We start from the raw sequence: 10,041 nt of genomic DNA, 5'->3' as shown, positions 1-10,041 counted from the left end.
TCATTAACTAATAACTTTAATTAATTGTGTAACTTTAATTACTGGTAATTTGAAATTAAAAAATTTAAGTAATTTAATTAATTAATAAATTACCTAAAAGATATTAGAAATTTAAAAATAATATAATTTATATTCATAAGAATTTAAAAAAAATCAAATATTTAAATTTATTGTAAATTACTTATCTTTTATTAAATAAATTTATATAAAATTAATGTATACAAACTTCAAAATCTCAATAATTGATGTAAAACTAAAATTATAGGTTATTAATTGATACTACTTTTGAAAAATAATGAAAATTCCTTAATTTTCATAATGGAGAATTTGAGGAGGACAAAAAGTTTAAAGTAATTATTAGTTAATTATTAAATTATTTTTTATTTAAAATTGAGTTAAATTAAAATAATTGAAAGTTCGTATATGTTGTTAGACCTAAAATAATTGTCCCAAAGCTAACCAAGAATGGGGTGAATTGATAATTTAAAAATTTCTTACTAGAAAACTGTTTTTTTAATTTTAAGTACAATAAAAATTTTATCAAACTAAACTATTCAACCACAAAAATAAAAATGCAGAAAACTAAAAAAGCGATAAATACAAATAAAGAACACATAAATTTAGAGTGGTTTAGTCCAACAAGACCTATGTCCACTCCCTTAAGGCTCTCACTTTAGGTATTGCACTATCACCAAAGTGACTGTCCTTTTGCTCCCACAACGTGGCAGAGAAGCCTTTATAATTGACCACTCTTTCACTAATCCCTGGTGTGGCATAATATCATCGTCCTTTCACACCCTTCAAGTGGTTGCAGAGAATCTTCATCCTTTCACACCCTCTTAGTGTCTGCAGAGAACCGTTGTCCTTTCACACCCTCCTAGTGTCGGCAGAGAACCATCATCCTTTCAAGCTCTCCTAGTGTCGGCAGATAATCAGATCTTCTCTAAAGACCTTCTCTCAAGAAACTTCAAAGAAATAAGGAAGTGGTTTGACACATTTATAAAGAGATTCTCACCTTTGAGCAATCGTGTGAACCCTTCACAAATTTCACTTGCAATATCTCTCTCCACACTCTCAAAGCACTCTCCCAAAGCACTCACACACTTGCTCTCAAAGAAAATATGAAGAAGCATTCATCCACAGATAGTTTTTAGGACTTTATAAATGAAATACATGAAAAATCATTAAAAAAACTAAAAAAATTAATTTGATCGTACATTACGAGCATATCATACGTACCATTAGTACAAAATTCATTCGTACGATCCTATATGAACTAATTTCATACTTTATTTAACCTATGTTTGAATTGACATCATACAATACGATTAATTCAAAATTGAATAGATTTGTCTAGTACGATTATGTACGAACTAATTTCGTAAACTAGAAGTCATATGTACGAACCTAACATTATATAATATGATCTATTTTAATCAAATCATGCTTCGTTCGGTACAAAAAGGAGGAGTCCATTTTGTACTCTACAAGTCGTCTATACGAACCCAAGTTCATATAGTATAAATAGTTCAAAAAATTCACTTGTTCGTATGGACAAAATGATACGCACAAATTTTGTACTCTAGATGCAGTTTGCACGAACCCAAGTTCATACAATATGAACAATTCAAAAAATTCACCTGTTCGCATGGACGCAATGATACACATCAATTTCGTACTATGGACGTTGTTTGCACTAAAATAACTTCGTACAGTACGAATAGCACTTAAAAAAATAATTTTCATTCATGATTCAATTAACTACTTTCTGGAGGAACGCTTAGATAAAATCATCCCGTATGATCCAAAATTGTACATTACAATTATTTAAAAAATACAAATTTTTACACTCCCCTAATGTGTGTGTGCACGTTTACTCAATTATAATCACACTTTCTTATACTCAAGAAAATATAAAAAGTACAGACTTCAAATACAATAAACCCTAATTTATTCTGTTTTGAGGTCTTCAGTAGTATGGAGTATAATTTCTCTAAAACATTAGTACACACAAATAATAAAAGTAATATTTCCAATATATGTTAGGAGAAAATAATAATCAATATAATAATATTTTAAAATCATAAAACACACACATATTATGAAAATATAGTTATGAAAACTAAGATGCAACAATCTCCCCCTTTATGATGATTATAAAATAATTATTGTTTGAGATAACATTTAAAATATTTTTTTCTCCTTAGCTCCCCCTAAATGAATGTCCCATTTAAAAATAAGGGGTTCTAAACTACAAACAACAAAGGCCCTAGAAAGAAACAACAAACACCAACTACTAAAATCAGATAACTCAAAATAAAAACATAAACATGAACATTCAACCATTCTAAAAATATATACACATCACATTACACATACATACATCACATTATCAAATAATATTATGACTCCCCATTTTGACAACAACAAAAAGCGAAGTACATCTTAAAATGAAAAGTTTCTATAGATAAATCAAAAGAGTTGAAGAAGAAAAGGATTTTAAACCAATTGCAAATACAATATTAACTTTGTAAATGAAAAAGAAAGTTTTTAAAATTTTAAATCAAAGAACAACTAAGATAAGAAAAGTCAACCAGGTTCATTATTCATGGTAGACAGATTAAATAAAAATGATTATTACAAAAATGATGAAATGAAGATTAGTTAAGTTTGAATTTAATATTTGAATATGATTGCTAATTAGATGAATTTGAATTAGAGATTGAATAATAAAGGAAAGAACAATACAAATGATTTCAATTGGCGACATTGCGCATCATTTCAAAAATTTGTCGTACACTTTGTGCATCTTTTCTATTGGGGTAGATTTTATACCTCTTTTCACTTTGCGAACCATTACACATCTTTTCTATTTTTGCAAGCCTTGTGCATTTCCTTTTTTTTATAGGTCTTTCTAATATCAGTAGTCTAAATGTTAATTCCACTAATAACAAAAATAAATAAATTGCAAAGGAAAATAAGAATAATAAGACATCAATTTTACAATAATTATAGTTTAAATATATTTGTCTTTAAGAACATGAAATTAATCTCATCTACATCTAGTCATAATTTAATTTAAACTTTTGAAAGATTAAATTATGTAAAGAAATTAATTTGTAGAGCAAAGTACTTGAGAACCCATTCCAATGATCAACTATAAAAGATTTTCTTTCATTAAAAATTTAAACATTTCAAAAAAAGTAATTTAATGCAAGTGAACAAAATATTCCAATCATTTCATTAATATTAAGAAGTATTAAGAAGCACATACAAACATTTTTCTTATTTCTTTCTACATAACAATATTCAACAAACATCATCACAAAGTTTCAAAATAACATATAAGAACACTCCACTCATAGAAAAAAAATATCAGAATAGCAAAACCAACTATTTATAAGCAACAACATAGAAGTACATCTAGAAATCAAAGGGGTCCTTATCTGGAGGAGGTGGTTGGTTTAACACAGAAAAGTAACTATTCATTATAGCTATATTGGTGTTTACTGAGTCAAACTTCCCTCGGATCCAACCCATGTCTTCCTGATACCTTGTATCCTTCTGATTTAAGCTATTCTCAATTTGATCAAAGCATTGATCCAAATGAGTTTATAATCTATCAAAACATTGGATAATCTCTTAGTAGAAATTTTGATCAGGGCTAGAAGCAGGTGTAGGTGCTGGAGTAGGAGCTCCCTCTTTTTCATTTGAATCATCACTCAAAAGTTGATTTCTCCCAAAAAGTGCCAAAAAGGGGCATCAATAAAGATATAGGAATTTCAGTGGGAGGTTCACGATGAATTAGAATATACTTCTTTTCAAGGATATAGGCAACTAGATGTCTTAAAGCCACATTTTTCTTCCTTTTATGATGAAAAAGTTAAATTTCAGAAAGATTTTAAAGAGAATCCATGGTCAATTGGGCTTCATCAAATGATTTTTCAAATAATATCAAGTAGGTGATTGTGGACAAAAGAGGAGTCATGTTAATTCGATCACCAGCTTTTCAAATGATAGAAGTTCTCAAAACATGTTGGATGATCCAGACATTTTGGTTCAAAGTGTAGACACGAGCCAAATGACTCACTTTGGCGACACCTCTAAGAGTTTGATTAATCTCAGACCAATCAAAATAAGCTCTAGAGGTTAAAGTATGTGCCCTAATCATTTGGATTCTTAAATGAAGAGAGTTGTAACAGCAGTTTTGTTCCTATCGTCCTGGCCGATCGTGGATCGTCCCGGGACTATCAGTTCAATTTTTGTTCCAGAATATGTACAGAAGTTACAGGAAAATTTTCCTGTAAGCATCGTCCGGGCCAATCTGAGATCGTCCTGGGACGATCAGAGCATGGCACAAGTGTCACGACCCATTTTGTCTGATGTGTTTGATGTGGATTCTGATTGGAGGTTTGATGTCTTGCTGAGCTGTTGTAGCTCATCCTTATTTTCTGCGTGGTTTTCAGGTTCTGGGAAAGGGAAGGAAGTCTTGGAGTAGGAGTTCAGAGTCTGATCTGTTATAGGTATTTTGTACTTTTGATTTTTGTACAGTCATGGCTTTTCTATTCTGGTTTTCTTTCTGTTTGAAAGCCATGAGCTGTATTTGTATATGATTCTTTTTTAGGAAGAAAAAGATAGATGATCTGTTCCGCTTTATTTTGATGTTTATAGCAAGCTCTGTGTGTCTATTCCTGTGTGTAAATGTTTGGAAGAAAGTTCTGAAACAAATTCCATAGCCAGATCCTGGAATCAGTTTAGTCAGTTTGAGTCTGGATCACGACCCGATGCGAGCGGGATCCGTCCCGGTCGGGTTAGGTCGTGACAAGAGTTGCCTAAATCTTCCTTTTCAATTTTGACTAGCTGCTTAAAGAAATAAGAAGTAATTCTAGTGTGATCTTTATTAACTTTCATGTTGGCCAAAAAGAAATGGAAATTTTCTTTATGGTAGATGTAAATAAGAGTCAAGATAAATGACAACTGAGTCGAAGCAAATAAGAGCATGACAGAGAAATGGATGTCACCCTGAACGAGAAGTTGGGAAGGGGTGATCTTCATCCTCATTATCTTTTGATAAGAAGTTATCATCCCTACCTGTTCTAGGTAAAGATCCCTTAAAACAGCGGGTCATTTGCTGCTACTAACCATTCCTAAGATGTGGGCTCTAGAAGGTTTGGAACGAATAAGAAAGTGATGAAAAATAAATCCAAAGACCCTTCTATTTATAGAAAAATGACCTATAGTTCAATACAAAATTTCAATCGTAAGTATGATTTTAAAATCATCCAGGTTGAAAATATTTTCATACGTATGAACAGATATGGCCAAAAAAGAAACGGCTTTTTGTACAATACCATTTTCGAGGCATCCTTTCATACAGTTTTTGTTACCATACGATCGTACAAATGAATATGTGTTCATCCAGGATGATCATAATATTATTAGAATTGTCCCCTACCAAAACTAACAACATGATCATACAGAAGAACGACAATTTTATACATACATTCTACAATTAATAATTGACCTAAACTGGAAAACTGTCCCCACTCGTACAGACAAAACTATTTATATCGTATGGGATGATGACATCATCGTACAGTACGAACCCTATAAAAACTATGTTTTACATGCTCAACTCCAAAATCTATCATGTACAAGCTATAGAATTCGTACAAGATAAAAAAATTTTGTATAGTACGAAAAGAACACTTATCAAATAAGACATGACAATCAGAAAATTTTCTCAAAAACCAATCACTTTACATTAAATGATATGCTTCCAATAAAAATGAAAACAAAACAAAAAAAAATACAAAGCTAAACACACAACACGAATAAAACCAATAAACAAAAAATAAACTAAAACAAACATATATTCACAACAAATCAAGTTTGCAGAATTTTTAATTTAAGCGTTAAGATCAATCATACCTAACCTAGTTCTTAATGTGCTAAATGTGTCAAAGGCCAGTGGTTTTGTAAAAATATCTGCAAGTTGATTTTTCATTGTAACGTGATTCAATCCAATCTCTCCCATAGCTACATGATCTCTAATAAAGTGATGTCTTATATGTATATGCTTGGTTCTAGAATGTTGAATTGGATTCTTTGAAATGAAAATGCCACTAGTATTATCACAAAAAATTAGAATTGTGGCAATTAAAAATCTTAAATCAATCAATTAATGTTTCAACCAAAGAACTTGTGTCATTCAACTACCTAAGGTAATGTATTTTTGTTCAATAGTAGATATAGCTATTGAATTTTATTTCCTACTGGACGAAAAAACCAAAGAGTTTCCTATAAATTGATAAGTTCTATATGTACTTTTTTTATCAACCCTACAACCTATAAAATTTGAATCAGAATATTCAATAATTTCAAACAAAGAGCTGTACTTAGGATACCAAATTCTTAAGATTTGAGCTCCCAAAAGATATCTCAGAATTCTTTTTACTGCTATCAAATGTGATACCTTTGAATCAGATTATAATCTAACATACAAACAATTACTGAATATTTTATCTAGTCTGCTAGCTATCAAGTAAAGCAATGATCCAATTATTCCTCTAAATTTCTTTTAATCAATAGATTTTCCCTTAGGGTCCTTATCTAATTGCACTGAGGAACTAATTGGTGTAGTCACTGGTTTAGCATTATCAATCTCATAATTCTTAAGGATGTCCTTAATATACTTTGACTGACTAAGAAGTATTCCTTCCTCATTTTTTTGTGCTAAAATCAAGATAATAACTCAAATATCCCATTAAACTCATCTTAAATTCACTACTCACAAAAACACTAAGAACACCTGCATAGATCACTAAACCCAGTACAAAACATTTATTGAAACCATAAACCAACATATCAACATAGCATTTGAGTTCAAGAACACAACAGGCCCATAAACCCCACTAACCCTAGATTTTGCTTTGAAAAGACACCCATCACCAAAAAAAATACTAGTAAACTACTATAATGTAAGAAAATCCCAAGCATGAAGCCTCAATATACCTTTAACCACATGAAGCTCGGATTAATTATTAAAAATTATAGAAGTTGAAATACAAGATCATGTCTTGGCAAGATCAGCAACACAATCACTTTCCCTCTAAATATGAGTAATCTTATAAACAAATCGAGGCATGATCTTCATCATTTTGTGAAATAAATAAAAAATAGTATAATTATAGAATTTAGAATAAATCAAGTCAAATAAAATCTTTGAATCTGATTCAATCTAAATATTAAAAATATTATGATCCCAAAAAATATTTAGACCGTATTAAAGAGCATCCATCTTATCAAAAAAAAAAAATACAACTAGGAATATTAAAATTTAATGCCATTAAAAAGTTTCCATTATAATCATGAATAATAATTCAACACTATAGCCAATATTAGAAACAAAGCCATAATATTTAGTTTAAATTGATTTATTAAAGGTTTAATATAGTAGAAGATCTTAGTATGGCCATGAGTCCTAGTATTTCCCCCATTATTAAAAAACTAGAACCAGCTTTGTTGCCCTTGCATTTATAAGGCTTCAAAACATTAGATTGAAATAATTGAAGAACTTTATCCTTATTAAGATAGATAATGCTCTCAACATTTATCTTAATCCCATTATATTTATAATTATTCCTCTCTTGCCACATAAACCATAAATCCAATATAGGGATATTGGTGATAACATGGCCCTTAGGTCTTCTACTAAACTAATCCCTAAGAGGGACATATCAGTTATTGAATCTGGATCTCATATTAACATCCAAATTAGTCTCCAGGATATGCCAAACCTTGATAGATGCAAGATTTTAAAAATAAAATCCTAGTTAATATTATCATAAGCTTTTCAAATATCAAGTTTTAAAACAAGGTTTTGATCATGTATCTTAACAGTTATATCATGAAGAAGTTCCCGAGCCAATAACACTTTATCATAAATACATGTGTCTTTAACAAAATCCATATGATTATTTGATATAAGTTTAGGTAATAAACAAGCCATCTTTGATGCAAAAATTTTGGAAATTATTTTATTGAAAGTGGTGAACAGGTTGATAGGCCAAAAATCACTCCAATTTTCAAGATTGTCACATTTAGGAATTAAGGATATACTAGTACTAGCAAAAACATTTAGGTAAAGGAGACTCCTTAAAAATGTAATAATTGCTTTCCAATGATACTTGTTGATAATATTCCAACACTTTGGTAAAAAAAAAGGAAGTGAATCCATCTATACCTGCTATGGAGTCTTTCTTCAAGTCCATATTAATCTTAACAATCTCATGAACCATAGAAATGCAGGTTAAAAAGTAATATTATCATTACGAGAAATGTTTTCTAGAATAATGTGAGGGATAGAAATATCCTCCATCATTTTGGAAGTTCCAAGAATAGAACTAAAATGATAAACACAAGAATTACTAAAGTCATCTTGGTCCTCAATCTATTGCCTTGATTCATTTTAATTTTTTTAATGGACTTAAATTGTTTACAAGAAGCCACCACTTAAAAATATTTCATATTTCTATCACCTTCAGAAATATGAAGTTTTACCTTTTTTCATCAAAATTCATCCTCAAATAGTTGGAGACGAATAAGATTCTTTTGGCTAAAATTAGGTTGCTCTTATTAGTATCATAGTTGTTGTTAAAAAGAACACCCTCACAATGATTGACATCACTTTTAGCTTTTCCTTTTTTTTTTTTTTTTGAGAAACCCATGGAGGAGCCTACACATTGATAGAAAAGATGGTTACAAAGTCCTTAAAGAGATCCTTCAGCTCGTGAATGCTTGATAGAGCTACAAAAAGATGAAAAGAAAACCTAAGAGCTGATGGTCTTCTATACTAAGATTTATAAAGAAAACCTAATAACATTCTAAGGCTGCAAGTATACATCACCCAAAAAAGAAAGATAATAATATAAACTTTTAGCACAATATTCCTGCAAAAAATTCACAACTTTGCAACATTATCTTTAGTCCAAAGATTCTACAAGAAAGACAAACTGCTAAAGAGAACAAAGCACAACAAAACATGGCAATATAATATAATTTTATAACTAAATAATAATTTTTTAGGAGAAACTCATAAATGGGCCTACGTGTTAATTAAGATAGGAAATTACAAGGTCCTTAGAGAGAACCTTCAGTTTGCTACTGCTCAAAAGAGCTCCAACTTGTGATGATACGAACCATCGGCTCATAGGTTTTATTTTGAATTTTTTTGTAGCTCTTTCGTGCAGTAGCGAACTAAAGGTTCTCTAAGGACCTTTAAATTTCCTTTCTTAATTAACTTGAAGCCAATTATAATTATATATGATATATGAATGCCAAACATGAATTAAGATGATGCTCCAACTTGTGATGATCTGTAAGCTCACATTAACACATAACCCAGTAGATTCAAAATATTTATTAAAGATCTTGCACATTGTTGTAGACATAACCAAAAGCAAGTGGTTATGCAAAACAAAATTAATAAGACACCAAAGAAATGAAATGACTCAAGAAACACCAAGTGATTGAATCTGACATTGAATATAACAACATAAAAGTAATACAATAATATTATAAGGACTAAACCAAGCCTAGTAACCCAAAGAAGGAAAGAAGACACACAGGAAAAACCAGATGTGAAAAATGGCAGAAACTATGACAAGATGAAGGTTAGAAATAGGCCCAAGGCTAGCATATGCCATATTTGTCTTATACAACACTTTTAGCTTTAGCAATGTTATTAAAAATATTACCAAAAATATTCTTATTCCACCATCTTAACTTTTTTCATTTTTTCTTGGTTTGCATGTGTCCTTCTAGTGTTTTTTGGGTACCTTTAATAGTGTCTTGGTGAAGTTGCTTTTGATGTTATTCTTTGACTGCTCAGTTGGTTTTGGATTGTGTTGTGGATCCTCTCGGTTTGGTCAAGACTTCAATTTGTTGGTGGCTTTGTTGTTAAGATTTTTCGTTGGTTGATGTTGTTGTTCATAGGTTATTGTGAGTCTCTTGTGTTTTCTTTTATTGGTGATAATTGTT

This window comes from Dendrobium catenatum, unplaced genomic scaffold (genome assembly GCF_001605985.2).
Source record: "Dendrobium catenatum unplaced genomic scaffold, ASM160598v2 fragScaff_scaffold_883, whole genome shotgun sequence".
In the NCBI taxonomy this organism is placed as follows: domain Eukaryota; kingdom Viridiplantae; phylum Streptophyta; class Magnoliopsida; order Asparagales; family Orchidaceae; genus Dendrobium; species Dendrobium catenatum.
The sequence above is the reverse complement of the archived record's forward strand: the minus strand, read 5'-3'. Positions refer to the sequence as shown.